The sequence below is a fragment of the Myotis brandtii genome, unplaced genomic scaffold (assembly GCF_000412655.1).
Source record: "Myotis brandtii unplaced genomic scaffold, ASM41265v1 scaffold1525, whole genome shotgun sequence".
In the NCBI taxonomy this organism is placed as follows: domain Eukaryota; kingdom Metazoa; phylum Chordata; class Mammalia; order Chiroptera; family Vespertilionidae; genus Myotis; species Myotis brandtii.
The window spans coordinates 76,249-90,373 of NW_005355521.1; the positions used below are offsets into that span (position 1 = coordinate 76,249).

Below are 14,125 nucleotides of genomic sequence, written 5' to 3' on the forward strand. Positions count from 1 at the left end.
ATATGATGGTATTTTCTTATTCATTCAGCCACCCTATGTTTTTTTATTTCAGCAGTTAAGCAATTTGAATTTAAATTGATTATTGATAGGTACATATTTATTTCCATTTTTTTCTTTATAACTATATTTATAACTATATTTCTCTCTCTTTTTTTCTTTCTTCTGCTTAAAGAAGAGCCTTTAACATTTTTTGTAATACTGGTTTGGTGGTAATGAACTCCTTTAGTGTTTTCTTCTTTTGGAAGTACTTTATTTCACCTTCAATTTTATTTATTTATTTGTTGATGTTTTAGAGTTTTATTTTCTTTCTTTTTCCATCACCATTTATTCCCCTTATACCAGGGGTGGGCAAACTTTTTGACTCGAGGGCCACAATGGGTTCTTAAACTGGACCAGAGGGCCGGAACAAAAGCATGGATGGAGTGTTTGTGTGAACTAATATAAATTCAAAGTAAACATCATTACATAAAAGGGTACGGTCTTTTTTTTTTTTTTAGTTTTATTCATTTCAAATGGGCCGGATCCGGCCCGCGGGCCATAGTTTGCCCATGGCTGCCCTATACCCTCCTCCACTTCCACCAACCCTCCTCCCTCCTGCAATTACCACACTGTTATCCATGTCCATAAATTGCTTCTCCTTATTTTTCCTTTTTCCTCAATCCCTCCAACACCCAACACTCCCCCTGCCCCCTCTCCCACCGCTACCAGAGCTGTCTGTCTGCTCTCTATCTATGAGTCTGACTCTATGTTTGACTTTTTCATTCAGTTTTTCATTAAATTCCCCATATGAATGAAATCATAGCTCTGGTACATTTACACAATTCAATACTACTTGGCTATAAATAGGAAAAAAAAATGTTACCCTTTGTGAAAGCATGGATGAACCTGGAGAACTTTATGCTATGTAAAATAACTCAATTTCTATTTCAAATGATAGGAGGGTGGGAAGGACTGGGAAAAAAAGAAAGCAAAGAGATTAGCCAAAAATATATAAGCATAACCCATGGTCACAGACAACAGTGTGGTAAAGGCTAGGGGAGGGGTGGGGGCTAGGAACAGGTGGTCAAAGAGTGGGAAAATGGGGGATATCTGTAATAGTGTCAACAATAAAAATAAATTTGAAAAAAAAATTACAATAAAAAATGTGGATATATTTGCTACCTTGTCGTACAATTTGCTGAATTGATCCTCTGCTTCATCTAGGCTGCTATTGATACCTTTTAGTGTATTCTTCATTTCAGACATTGAATTTTGCATATCTGAATGGTTCTTTTTTATGCTTTCTATGTCTTATTTGCTTGCTATCTCTTTGTTGAAGTCATCACTACATTTTTTGAGCATCCTTATAACCATTGTTTTGAACTTTATATCTAGCAGCTTTTTTGCTTCCATTTCACTTAGTTATTTTTCTGGGGTTTCTACTGTTCTTTTATTTGAGGCATATTTCTTTGTGCCCCCATTTTGGCTACCTCTCTCTATTTGTTTCTGTATATTAAGTAGTTCTGCTATTCCTTGGCATGGCTGCATTTTGTAGTAGTTGTCATGTGGGGCTCAGAGTTTCAGTCTCTTTGATCACTTGAACTAGGTACTCAGGAATGTCTCCTGTGTGGGTATGTGAACCCTCCTGTTGTAGCTGAGTTTTGAGTGCTGTTGGCCCATCTATGGGTGGGCTTACCCCTCCTCTTGCTATGAGGATTGACCATGATTGCAATGTATGAACTGCTATGTGGTAGCTGACTCCACAAAGTTGAATTTGTCCCAAAAGGTCTGTGTCTGCCAAGGTCTACCTTTGTCTGTGCTACTTGTGGAATTAATTAGGTCATACTCTAATGTGGTCCGAACCACTAAGTGTGTTGTTTCTGGGGCCACTTCGAAAGGGATCCAGTGCTGGTCAATGTCAGGAGCTGCCTGTAACTGGTACTGGGCTACCTGTTTGGAACTACAAATTGATCCACAGTTTGTGTTGCCTTTGAGGGGCCTGGGTGTGTGTGGGAAAGGCCTAGCTGTGTACCAAGCCATTGCAACCAGTACTGAGCCTCATACAGGTCAGCAGAAGGTCCAAGGCTCCCCAAGGTCCACCTTTACCTGTTAGCTGCCTGTTAGGCCCAGTCACCAAATGAAACTCTGGTGGTTACATGAGTTGTGTGAAGGGCACTCAGTGACTCACTAGTTAGGAGTGAGTGGTATTCACCATAATGATACAGATTCTAACTCAGCACCACTGCCAGGTTTGAGACTACTCAGCAGTAGTCTCAGAGTACAGCAAATTCTACTGCAGACCTTTGTGTGGGGGCAGAGTCTCAGGGATTCATCAGGGTATAGCCAGCAGTATTCATCAGGCCCAAACAGACCAAGATTTGGCCATGCAAAATGAAGGCTCTGCACAGTAATGGTGACAATGGTCTGGTGTGGGAGGGAAATATGGCCCCCCTCAAGAGCCACAAAACTCAGTTTTTCCCAGGGTTTTCCCAGACCTCCTAGAGCAGTGGTTCTCAACCTTCTGGCCCTTTAAATACAGTCCTCATGTTGTGACCCAACCACAAAATTATTTTCATTGCTACTTCATAACTGTAATGTTGCTACTGTTATGAATTGTAATGTAAATATCTGATATGCAGGATGGTCTTAGGCGACCCCTGTGAAAGGGTCGTTCGACCACCAAAGGGGTCGCGACCCACAAGTTGAGAACTGCTGTCCTAGAGAGTCTTCTGCAGCTCATGGGCAATATTGCAGAATGCAATCTCAGCAGGGCAAGGCCATCTGGAATCATCGAGTTAATTATTTTCCCCTGGTGGAGCTAGTGGAACACTTGTGGGTGGTAAAGCACCCTATTGTAGCCCTGAGAGATGGGGCACAACTTCTCAGGCACTCTGGCACAAGAGGTGCAGCTACTCTGGCCTGCAGGGGGTTGGGGATGTGTGTTGTACCACACAAGTTGCTACTGTGAGGTCTCACTGTAGCAGGAGTGGAAATTGTCCCCACCCTAGTTCCACACAACTCTGTCTCTGTTTCTCCCTAAGTTTTCCCTCAAGGTCATTTTTAGGAAGTCTATACAGTATACTCAGACAGCAGATTCCTTTGCAGTGTGTGAGATAGGCTGGGTGGCCAGGAGGGTGGGGCTTGTACAGTCCCCCAAAGCTAATACAATTTGTAAGGGAGTGTTTGTCCCAGAAAAGATGGCATCGGGGAGAGAAACTCAGCACAGGGAAACTGGTGGCTGTCTCTTCAGCTCTCTTCCTGGGGCTGCAGAACCCAGTATGTCCTTGCAAGCCTCTCCAAGGTGAGTGACCTAAAACAAGATTTTGTGTATAGGTTCTTTAAGAGGGTGCCTGGATTTCTAGAAGACACCAGTCTCTCCCAGGAAAACAGTATCCTTGCTAATTTTCACAGCCAGATATTTTGTGGGCTCCTCTTCCCAGCTCTGGTGCTGTGGGCTGGGGAACCCAGCATGGAGTTGAGACCCCATGTACTCATTGGGGTCCTTTGCAGCTGAGATAATCATCTCAATTCTCAGCTGATGTACATGGGTGCAGGGCCAGCCCTTTCTGCGTCTCCACTCTTCCTACTAGTCTCGATGTGTCTTCTGTAAATCATTGGTTATAAGACTTCTGTTCAACAAGTCTTCAATTGGTTAGTCAGGTTGGTTGTTCTACAATTTAATTATAATTCTAGTTTAGGTCTGGGAGGATGTGAGTAGATGCCATCTTCTTCAACTCCTTCATTGTTCCTTTTAAAAGAAGGGTTATTTTTTCTCAGCACAGCAGCACAGATCTCATCTGCATTTATCAATTCAACTAGAATCTTAAGACAAATGACTCCTAAGTTGTTTTCTCTCCTGAGATCTCTTTTGAGATTTTACTTTTATTCATAATATATTCATTGGTGTGTCCCACTTGTATTTCATTTCTAAATCAAACTTACTGTCTTCCCTCCAAATAGTACTTCATGAAATACTCAGCATAGAAAGCAGGGTTTCCAAGACTGACTTGTCTCTTTCATTTTGCTTGCACATATTTTTTTAAATCCTTACCCAACAATATTTTTCCATTGATTTTAAGAGACAGTGGAAGAGAGAGGGAAAGACAGAGAGAAATATCGATGTGAGAGAAACACATTGATTGGTTGCCTTCTGCAGGAGCCCTGACCAGGGCCCGGGCTGGGGAGGACCCTGCAAACCAACTGAGGTATGTGCCCTTAACCGGTATTGAACCTGGGACCGTTCGGCCTGCAGGCCGATGCTCCAGCCACTGAGCCAAAACAACTAGGGCATCTTGAACATCTTTTTAACATAAGTGATCAATTCTTTAACTATTTCCACAATCTGTTCTCTCAATTCCACCTTCATTGACATTGCCTTAGTTTAACTACTCTTACCTAGATCATGGCAAAACATGCCTAACCAATCACTTTACTTTCCCATTGGTCCTCTTCAATCAGCCTTTCACTCTGCTGTTTTATTTATTTAAAAAAACAATCAGACAATGCCAATTCTAAAATTTCTTCAACAAGCTCCTTAGCTTAGCATTTGAGACCTACTATGATTTGGCATTGGTTGCCTTAATGGTCCTATATAAAATCTATTTACTCCATGAACCCTTCCCTTGACATACCTAACTACTGTGTCATGAATATGTTGTAGTTTTTCTAATCTCCATATTTTTGGACATGTTATTTACTCCTCAATAAATGTCCTTCTCTATCTGCCTTTCTGTATCAATTATTTACTCAGACTTCACTATTGAGTCATGAACTTTAGTCTCCAAGGAAGAGTTCACAATGATACAACCATCTCCAATAGCAATTTCAAATTATTTTAAGAAAAATACAAGTTGGTGAGAAAAGCCAGAGACCTTTTACCATCATTTGTTTTCTGATTTTTAACACTGATAAAATGTTATCTTTTATATAGATATGTTGATATTGCACTAGCAGATATGTAATAGCTTTTTGAAATCCACTTTCCCTCAAACAGTTTGGCATCTATACATATAAAGAGGTAATATGCTCATTTGTCCATGATAGTGCCCATAATGACCAATTTGCATATTGATGCGCAGGCAGCAGGGGGCCAGCAGCCAGAGCCAAGTTCCCAGGAGTCTGAGGACAGTGCCTGATAGGAGCCCAGACTGGAAAGAAGGAAGAGGAAGCAGCCACAGGGAGCTCTTCCAATCTCCTTGCACGGACACCCTACCCCTATCCCAGGCCCGCACCCCTGGGGGTATGGGAGGCTGACTGGATGGGGAGAAGATCCAGACTCAGGGGTAGCTGCAGCCTGCACCTCCGCCTCCCCATCTCTTCCCCCGCCACTCCCACCAGGGGCGCCCACAACAACAGCACACCTGCGACCACCCATCAGCGCCCCGAGGCACCGGGGCCCTTTTCCTACCGCTGTCGGGCCCCCTCTGCTGGGGCCGGGCATGCCTCTCCTCCTTACAACTCCAGATATGGGTGGAGGCAGGCCTGAGCGGATCCCCAGGGTCAGACCCTTCCCCTGCCCCACAGCAGCAGTGCTGTCTCCACAGAGGAAGAGCACTGAACCTTGCTGGGGGTGCAGCTAAACCCGCCCTCTTAGCCCGCCTGGCTCTGCCCTGGCCCAGCCCCCACCCCACTCCAGGAGATTGCATCCCTGCCCTGAGCAGGTACAGCTTCAAACAGCCAGGTACAATTTAAAGAATGGCGCCAAGCGGGAAGGTTTGACAGTTACTTCCCCTTCGGCCTCGCTGCTCCCCTAGCGCCCCCCTAACTCCCTGCCCCTCGTCAGCACCTCCAGGGATGACCACCGCTACAGGGCTGCTGGCCAGAGCCCACCCCTCTGAGGCCTGCAGAACCCTCTGCAAAGCTTCCATAGCTACAGTCCCAGGAAACAATCATGTCCTCCTTCCCTAATTAGTACCTGTGAGGGTACCCATGGGCTTAAAAAAAACAATTCCTTCCCGTTTAGACGTCACTTACTTGATGAAACAGTTCTAGGTTTATTAGCTCAGAACCTCCTCATGACAACCCAGTGAGGTAGGCGGAGAAGAGATTACAATTCCCAGGGTATATGCGTATGTATTCAGAAATGAAGCTCAGAGAGGAAAAGTGTCAAGCCCACTGGTTCCCAAGCTGCAGCACACGCCCCACAGGGGGGGCAATTTGCTTTTAAGTGGGGGCAATTCGAGAATGAGTTAACAGTGCATTTTTTGCATTTCTTATGGTTCTAGGGGGCCTCATCTATAGTGTATCCTACATAATAAAAGGCTAATATGCAAATGACCAAATGGTGGGATGACCAGTCACTGTGATGCGCACTGACTACCAGGAGGCAGACACCTAATGCAGAAGCTGCCCCCTGGTGGTCAGTGTGCTCCCACAGGGGGAGCGTGCTCAGTCAGAAGCCAGGCTCAAAGCTGGCTAGCACAGCAGCAGTGGTGGGAGCCTCTCCCGCCTCTGTGGCAATGCTAAGGATGTCCAACTGACAGCTTAGGCCCACTAATCTGTCAGTAGGACATCTCCCCAGGGCTCCCTGACTGCGAGAGGGCACATGCCAGTCTGAGGGACCCCCTCCTCGAAGTGCACAAATTTCTTGCACCGGGCCTCTAGTATAAAATATTTTCTGAAAATTATGATTCAGCCAAACTTCTTTCATATCTTGAATCTTCTGATTTCATCTGAGATGGTAGTGGTTTCCTATTGTCATAGCATGATCATAATTTGAATCACGCCAGGAGAAATATTACTTATCTAGTCCTCTAATTCATTATACCTAGTTTTAATACCAAGGAAACACCATAAAACAAAAGTTTTCCTGTTTTTCATGATAATATGCTAATCATGAGATAGCTTATCATCCTTTTTATGAAACTAATCAGACTGGAGTGCTTTATGGTGTTTTGCAATTGTATTATTCATTAGAGGGGCTCTTGCTGGCAATTTTCTAGTCAAATGAAGGTGCAGTAGCAACACTGTTCAGAACTAATGGAGATTATATCAGAAGTGGAGATTTTACAACTAAAACAAGAAGCATTCTGTCATTTTAAATTAAAATCTAATAGCTAGTGATTATAATTAAGTTTCTAACTACACAAACGACAGTAAGTAATTTCAAGTTGCCATTTTTTAATAAAAAGAACCTTTCAAAATTCAGTGGCAATATTTATTGCACAAAATCAAAGCTCTACCCATCTTGAAGTCTCATTGGTCTTTCATAACTGGTTGCCCATTAACAACAATTAAATACTGAGTTTCAAAAGCAGCTGTGCTAAGTATTGTTTAAAGGCATTAAGCACTAATGAGAATTAGTCAATCATATTTGAAGGGAACAACTTTTATTCAAAGTTTATCTGGATATATACACTAGAGAATCCACACATGCGGAAGCTCTGATTATACAGTACTTAAGTTTTTATTTTACTTCAAATGTTGAAAGAAAAATGTCAGTTGCATAGCTAAGTGATTATTGATCCATCCTCATATTTTCTTTTTAAACCAGATAAATGAATATTAAATATACAAAGATCCAGATTGAGAATTTTCAATATTCTTGAGTTAACTGTTTAGAAAAATTAAATTTAGTGTTTTGTTTTGTCTTGTAGGCATCAATGTGGTTGAAAAGCTTGGTGAGGGAGTAGTTTTACAAACTTTCTTTTTCATTTTAATAGCAGAATTGAGCTAGTCCCCTTAAGGACACAGCTTTTATATGTAGATCCCTTACCTAGAAGACTCTATTGCTTTTTTGTTTGTTTTTAAATACAGCAACGTCCTGATATAAAATTAGATCTGAATAATTGTTTTGCTTCAAATGGTGACCATATTAAAAACATATAGATTAATTTACATGGTTGCTATAGCTTTATGCTTAATACCCAAATTTGATTTCAAATGTGCAGTTAATGTAAAGATTCTTATTACAGAAAGGATGGACATAATCATTTCAAATGACTTTAATTATCATATTATGTAATAAATAGCCTCAATTATGTTTGAATATTTGCTGTTGAGATGTGGAAGTAGTAAGGTAAGTTGTGGAATATGATGGGTGAAACACTGAGCATGAAAGATATCTCACATCAGTAGTTCATTTAAAAAAAAGAAAAAAAAAGAAATAGATTTTGTATAATATTGTTTTCTACTGCTTTCTTTTTCTGGGAAATGTTATTTTCCAAAGAAAGTTAATGTATGACATTCAATAAATGATGAGCAACTGAATATAGGAGACTTATAATAACCTTTTAAATTTCAATTGAAACTGGTCTTCTAAATCTCAGAGGAAGATAAATGATCCTAATGTAATGTATCACTTTCAGCTCTACAAGGTGAAGATTTTTTGCATTAAAAATTTTGTTCTTATGGGGAAAGAATGCAAGATGAACTTCATTACTATAAAGCAATTAAGTGAAAATTAGATAATCACAAGGTGAGAAGAGCTCATTAATTAGAACAGCAGAAAAACACAGCATGCTGCCAAAAATGAAATACTTATGAAAAAGCAGATATGTAATAGACAGTATGACAGAGTTAATATTAATTGCAAAGCTACTGAATATTAACGGAATGACATATTTTTAAAATACAAGTTGATACATTTTTTTAAAAGGGATTACCTTATAAATCTTGGAGCCAAAGGGTTTTATTTCCTATTCACTTTGTTTTCACACCCCCTTCTCCTGCTCTTTTTAAAGGTCTCCTTAAGCAATATATTTTTTTTTGTTTCTTATAGGTATTAAAGAATATACACCTATTCCAATTTACATTCATTCATTTTTAATAGAACTAAACTCATTTCAGCATAAAAGGCTATATTTCAGAAACCAAAATGAGTTCTAAAGTGCTTATGCCCATGAATAATTCCAGATGCTAGTTCAGAGACTGAGAAAGAAAATGTATTAGTCTGTAAAATGTGTACTCTGTCTCACTTAGTACTCTTATTGAACACTTCATGATAAAACCACATGGTGACATATTTTTGGAGCTCCTCTAATATATTTTTACAAGACAGTGTTATGAGTTTCATTAGTTATTAGCGAAAATAAGTTTAAAAGGGGATTTAACTATTAATATTATTAGTTTCATAGGAGAGCCTATAAACATAAATTATTTAAAATCTTATTGTGAAATATGCAACATTTAATATTTTTTAAGACACTGGATCATTTTCTGGATTTCCACTCTCATGTCAACTGAAAGAAATTATCTCATCTGGCAATGCTATCAAGTTGATATCTAGTCACTAATTTCATTGTAATAAATTGCTTTTTGGGGAAAATTTTAAAAAGTTCACATACTTAGACATAAATATTGATGAATATACTGTCCCATTAAAAATAATTAATTTCTAACAATTTAACTATCATTAGTTCTGTGCTTATGCAATAATCTCTTAATTAGAATAGTGCCCTCTGTTGGAACACTAGTGTTTGTTACAAATTAATTAATTACTTTGCAATTGACTAAGCTTTTTATGGGGAGAGGAATAGAGAATAATAGTTAAAGGTATAATTCTTTTATTTCTAAAGATGATTTTAAAGAACTTATCCTTTTCCCATATTGTGGAAATAAAACATTTTGAAGAGCTGCTAAGGTGTTTATAAATAAAGATGGAATTTATTCTGACTATAGATTAGGAACTTTGCTGTTGCTAACAGCTAGTTTATTCCATAGTTTGTAAGGAAACATGGAGATAAAATAATCAAGTATTGTAGTGTTTTTCTCATTCATTGTCAAGCTAGCATTGCCATTACCTGGTGTTTTTCTCAAGAATTGCTATTAAGAATTTTATGTGAAGATTGTTGCAGTTTAATGGTACACCATCCAAAATGTAGCTACAAGCCAAAGTACTTGAGTACAAGTTGCCATAAAATAATAGCAGTAAAGGTAATGTGTGTACAACACTTGGGAAACCAAAGATTTGTCTAGAAGAACCATTCAATAATGGAACAAGCATGTTGTCAGTACATTCTTAAGGGACATATAAAATACCTAAGCAGAACTTGTGTTATTATTTTATTAAGAACTTTAAAAAGTACCAGTAAATCATATCAAAATGCTCTGCTTTCTAATATTTTCTTTCTACCAAAGATCCAACTAATTTGGTATATGTTTGAATGGGAATGGAGTATATAGAGATTTCTTAAACATTCTTACATGTATTGAAGAAAATAATAATATATCTAATTTGGTAACATTTTGGCCATTTGTAATATTTTCATTTTTATAAAAACTTGCATTTTGTTAATGATTTTATAACCATTCATTTGAAAATAACTCCATTATCTTGGATTTTAGATATGTTTTGGTGGAGTGTAATTGTTGGGTGTTTTTTTTTCAGATTAAATATCATAGTTAATTCAGCAAGAGTACTTCCCATCTCTTCATTAAACTACAGTTAAACACTTCCTATGTGTTTGGCATTGCATTTAGTAGTAGAGGTAGAGAGATGAATACATACCCAATTCTAGCTCTGTAAGATTTTTCAGTAATGATGTAAAAGTGAAAATATAATTTCAATGTAATGTATTGACCGACATGGAAAGTGTGAAAAATTGGTTTCAGATAAAAAAAATTATAAAAACTGTCTGGGAGGCTCAGGAACCATGTATAGAAAAGTTGAGATTTACACAGTGCCCCAAAGAATAATCATTTTGCCTAGTAGACAGAGAAAAAAAAAAAGAGTGCCTTTGGAGTTTTGTTCATGAAGTTATTACCTGAATTTTGTTGATGGTGTGCTATTTATTTATGTATTTATTAATTAATTCTCACCCAAGGATATTTTTCCATTGATTTTTAGAGAGAGGGGAAGGGAGTGGGGGGAGACAGAATGAGAAAAACATTGATGTGAGAGAGACACATCGATTGGTTGCTTCCCTCATGCATGTGCCCCAATCAGGGCTGGGGACTGAGCTGGCAATCAAGGTATGTGCTCTTGACTGGAATAAAATCCAGGACCCTTCAGTCCAGGGTCCAACGCTTTATCCACTGAGTCAAACTGGCTAGGGCAGTGGTCGGCAAACTCATTAGTCAACAGAGCCAAATATCAACAGTACAATAATCGAAATTTCTTTTGAGAACCAAATTTTTAAACTTAAACTATATAGGTAGGTACATTGTTATTAACTTAATTAGGGTACTCCTAAGGCTTAGGAAGAGCCACATTCAAGGGGCCAAAGAGCCGCATGTGGCTCTCGAGCCGCAGTTTGCTGACCACGGGGCTAGGGGAATTGTGTGCTTTTTATACTGTATTTTTCAGTGTTTCAAATAAATTCTAATAAAAATAGAATGTATATTTTTTGGAGAATAAAAAGAAAAGTATTTTTAAATTGATTAAGTAGATATTACATTAATTCAACTTTTTTAAAAAATTCAACTTATCATATACCTGACCACATAGTGAAAAAACTGTTCCTGTTAAATAATGATTACTTTGGAGCATTTGTCCATGGGAATGCAAGCTGACCTTTTGGTTATGATGTCTAGAGGCAGCACACTTGTTAGACACAATTTGTTCCTTCAGTTGCTTGACTTTCTTAGTATTAAACAAATGAAAATCTTCCAACACCTGTGAGGCAGTATAGTGTTGTGGATAAGAACAGGTATTAGGAATCAAACTACAGTCAAAACTCAGTCTTCCAATGTGTTCTATCTCAAACAATTTGGTTCTCAACCAAGTTGATCATGGAAAAAATGACTTGGTTGTTGAACAGAACTTCAGTTAGAGATCCAGCAACCCTTCCTTGTTGATGGCCAGGGGGTGAATGGAACAGCAGGGACTCCTGGGTGAAGGGTCGCCCTGGTGAAGAATCCCGACACCTCCACGCCCTGCTCCTGTTCAGCAACATCTCCGAGATCGCTTGTATGCACCGCGGGCTGTGGGGCAGCATCATGGCGCCGATGGTGGAGAAGGCGGGGCGCACGAGGGCGCTGCTGCAGCCTGGGACCTCCTCAAAGGCTTCAGGATGTTCAGCTCCCTCTTCAAGCCCTACAACCAGCACTGCATGGAGGAGGAGGGCTGCATGGAGTACATGCGCAGCCTGCTGCGACGACCTCTTCTGGGCCTACGTGACGTGGGCCGAGAAGCACCAGCAGTGCCAGCGCTGAAGCTGAGCGACATGCTCGCCAAGCCCCACCAGCGGCTCACCAAGTACCCGCTGCTGCTCAAGTCAGTGCTGATGGTGACGGACGAGCCGCGTGCCTAGGAGGCCGTGTCATCACCATGATCAGCTCCTTGGAGCGCTTCATCCACCACGTGAACGCGTGCATGCGGCAGCAGCGACAGGAGCGGCAGCAGCTGGCGGCCCTGGTGAGCCGGATCGACTCCTACGAGGTGGTGGAGGGTAGCAAAGACGAGGTGGACAAGCTCCTGAAGGAATTTCTGCACCTGGACCTGACCGTGCCCATCCCTGGTGCCTCCCCGATGAGACCCGTCAGCTGCTGTTGGAGGGCAGCCTGAGGATGAAGGAGGGAAAGGACAGCAAGATGGATGTGTACTGCTTCTTCTTCACAGACCTGCTCTTAGTGACCAAGGCAGTGAAGAAGGCTGAGAGGACCAAGGTCATCAGGCCACCACTGCTGGTGGACAAGATCGTGTGCCGGGAGCTGCGGGACCCTGGCTCCTTCCTCCTCATCTACCTGAACAAGTTCCACAGCGCCGTGGGGGCCTACACGTTCCAGGCCAGCGGGCAGGCTCTGTGCCGGGCCTGGGTGGACTCCATTTACAATGCCCAGAACCAGTTGCAGCAGCTGCATGCGTAGGAGCACGCGGGCAGCCAGCAGCACCTACAGAGCCTAGAGGAGGAGGAGGAGGAGCAGGAGGACGAGGAGGAAGATGAAGAGGAAGAGGAGGGTGGGGAGAGTAGCACTTCCGCGGCCAGCTCCCCCACCATCCTGCGCAAAAGCAGCAACAGCCTGGACTCCCAGCACTGCGCCTCGGATGGCTCCACAGAGACCCTGGCCATGGTGGTGCTGGAGCCCGGGGAGACGCTCGCTCTCCTCTCCCGAGTTCGAGGGCGGCCCCTTCAGCTCCCAGTCGGACGAGATGTCCCTCAGTACCACCGCCTCATCTGTCACACTGACCAGCGAACTGCTGGCCCTGGGCTCCGGGGACGGCAGCTCCTGCTCCATGGACTCCACCTACGGCACCCTCTCCCCCACCTCCTTGCAAGACTTTGCAACCCCAGCCCCTGTGGTGGAGCCAGCGCCCTGGCCCCTAGATTTACCACAGGCCCCTTCACCCCCTCCATCGCCCTGCCTCCGCCGCCGCCGCACCCCTGTCCAGCTGCTGCCCTGCCTGCCCCACCTGCTCAAGTCCAAATCTGAGGCCACCCAGGGGGTGCCGCCAGCCCCCAGCCGCAGCCTGTCGGAACTCTGCTTGGCTGCCACAGCCACCGGCACTAGGACTCGGGGCTCCCCTCATGAAGCTGGGCCCCGCTGGAATTGCGGGGGCGCACCAAGCCCTGGCAGTGGCTCCCAGCTATCAGAGATGGAGGGCAGGGCCCCCGGCCTGGCGGGGGAGCCCAAAGGACCCGCCAGGAGGAGCAGAGAGCTGCCCTCAGGGACCTCCCCAGGGTCCAGCCTGAGCCGCCCCCTGGGATCTCTGCCCAGCACAGGAAGCTGACCCAGCTGGCCCAGCTCTACTGCATCAGGACCACCCTGCTGCTTAACTCCCAGGCCCTGAGCACAGCATGGAGCAGCGCATGCCTGGAGGGCGCAGTCGGGGGCAGGCACATGTGCACCTGGTGCAGCGGGACTTGCTGGGGAGCCGCCCGCCTTCCTGGGTGGGCCTCAGGCCCAGAGCCCAACACGGAAGGGACGCAGTGTGGCCACCAGGCCCTGAAGGCTGCACTGAAAGCCACACAAAGACAATCTACTGCTGGAGGGCAGGCATGCGGTGCTCTGGGAAGATGCCAGAGGTAGGGAAAGAAGGTCATGGAAGGGAACAATTGCAAGCTGAGATCCCAAAGGTTCTGAAAGCAGAGGACCAGCTCCTTGCAGACCTGAACTCCGTGTGGGCCTCTTTCTCGGCCCTGTGGAAGCGGTGTGAGACACAGGAGGAGGTGATGGACCGGGGCTGCACCCAAGGAAGACTCGGAGGAAGCAACATGAGGACAGGGCCAGGCGGAGCAGGCAGGCTCGTGCAGAGCCCGCTGGAGTG

General features: G+C 43.2%; 2 pseudogenes; one reads left to right on the top strand and one right to left on the bottom strand.

Moving 5' to 3' along the window:
- Positions 1-2,019, bottom strand: part of LOC102243131 — an 8,692-nt pseudogene extending 6,673 nt beyond the window's left edge.
- Positions 2,020-3,176: 1,157 nt separating this feature from the next.
- Positions 3,177-13,887, top strand: LOC102243409 (annotated as a pseudogene).
- The last annotated feature ends 238 nt before the right edge of the window (positions 13,888-14,125 follow it).